Source organism: Scyliorhinus torazame, chromosome 24, assembly GCF_047496885.1.
Source record: "Scyliorhinus torazame isolate Kashiwa2021f chromosome 24, sScyTor2.1, whole genome shotgun sequence".
Lineage (NCBI taxonomy): Eukaryota > Metazoa > Chordata > Chondrichthyes > Carcharhiniformes > Scyliorhinidae > Scyliorhinus > Scyliorhinus torazame.
In genome coordinates this window covers 42,211,695-42,213,318 of record NC_092730.1, presented here as the reverse complement: position 1 = coordinate 42,213,318, position 1,624 = coordinate 42,211,695, and the positions used below count along the sequence as shown (strand labels likewise).

The 1,624-nt window shown below is 42.1% G+C and overlaps 1 non-coding gene across 1 annotated transcript; it reads right to left on the bottom strand.

The window, feature by feature from the left end:
* Window positions 1-212: 212 nt before the first annotated feature.
* On the bottom strand, window positions 213-294 carry trnas-cga (transfer RNA serine (anticodon CGA)). Its single transcript has one exon. It is a non-coding gene; the product is annotated as a tRNA-Ser (tRNA).
* Between the last annotated feature and the right edge of the window lie 1,330 nt (window positions 295-1,624).

Below are 1,624 nucleotides of genomic sequence, written 5' to 3'. Positions count from 1 at the left end.
TTAATATGAACGTTACTGAGGTTGTGAAACTATCCTGACAAATAAGAAAATTCAGAGCGAAAGCAGAATGAGAAAAAGGAAGGTTCTTCTGTCATGACACAGACATTTAATCCGAAACATTGAATGAACAAGAACTTCAAATTGATACTTAGACTGACATCGTGTTCTGCAAACAGATTGTTCCAAACGGAATAATGGTTTCGGATCATAGCCGCTGCGAGTAGTGTTCGAACCTACGCGGGGAAACCCCATTGGATTTCGAGTCCAACGCCTTAACCACTCGGCCATTGCAGCTGACAGCTCGCTTGTCGAAAGCATTGTAAAATGCACTCCAGGTATTGCAGTAATGCAATGAACGGTGTCCCAGTCTTTATCTGGGAAGGGTAGAATTAACATGGAAAAAGACCATGAGATTTGGGGCAACGCCTTGAGCTGCACGAAAATCTCACCTACCATAACGCACTGTTCTACTTTTGTGTCACAATTATCAGTTGCAAAGGAAATATGCGATAAATTGATGTTTTTTGAATGGACCAGTACAGAACTTCCCAGTCTCGGTCAAAATTAAAGTAATGGAATCGAAGAATCTTACAACACAGAAAGAGACCTGCGCAGACCGAGTGGTCACGTGATGACTGGGTTATCAGGAAGTTCCACCAGATTTCTGTGTGAAGTGACCGCAGCAGGTCTACCACATGGACTCAACGTTAAATTCCTCGACGTCAGACGCCGTTTCCATCCGCTGCAAAGAGGAAGCTGATGTTTTCTCCCTGTCAATAATCACTGTCAATATTTCCATTTCAGTTCTGTTTTTGATGATACCCTTTTTCCCAGATCACAGAAAATACACGGAAAGCTCCAGCTGCCGGACATGGTCATTTTCGATGTCGCAAAAGTCCTTCACATTGAGAGCCGTGAAGATTCATGGAGCATCATCCTCAAATTTAGCTGCTCACGGGCATGTGTCATATCCTCTGCCTGTTCGGCATTCACATAGAGTCAGTGATCCTCACCAAGTGAATCAACACAAACCCGGCTCAATAAGAACTGCAGACAAACAAAGGGTGCGTCATAGCACCAATTTTCTTTTCCATTTTCCTCACTACAATATTGTACATGTCACCCAGCAACTTCCCGACAGGCCTGGAGATAATCAAAGGAACGACAGCAAATTGTTCAAACTACAATCGTTTTCATTAGAAAGTCAAACACTATCTTCAGACATTGAGCTCCAGGCTGGAGGCAAAGTTTGTGTGGGTGTTCAATCAGAATCTCAGAATCAAGCAGATTCAGCACGGCTTTATGAAGGGAACGTCATGGACGACAGATTAATTGGAATTCTTTGCGGCGTTAATCACCAGGATAAATAAAGGAGACCCAAAAGGTGTAATATACTTGGATACCCAATAACGCGTTCGACAAGATGCCACACATAAGTTAACTTAATAAAATAAGAGACCATGGTTTTCTGGCTAATATATTCGGACGGTCTCCTTGGATTTTATTTTGTATATTGTCACGTTCTCCAAGGTACAGTGATATGTATTCTTCTGCGAGCAGCTCAACAGATCATTAAGTACATGAAAAGGAAAGGAAATAAAAGAAAATACATAATAGGGCAACA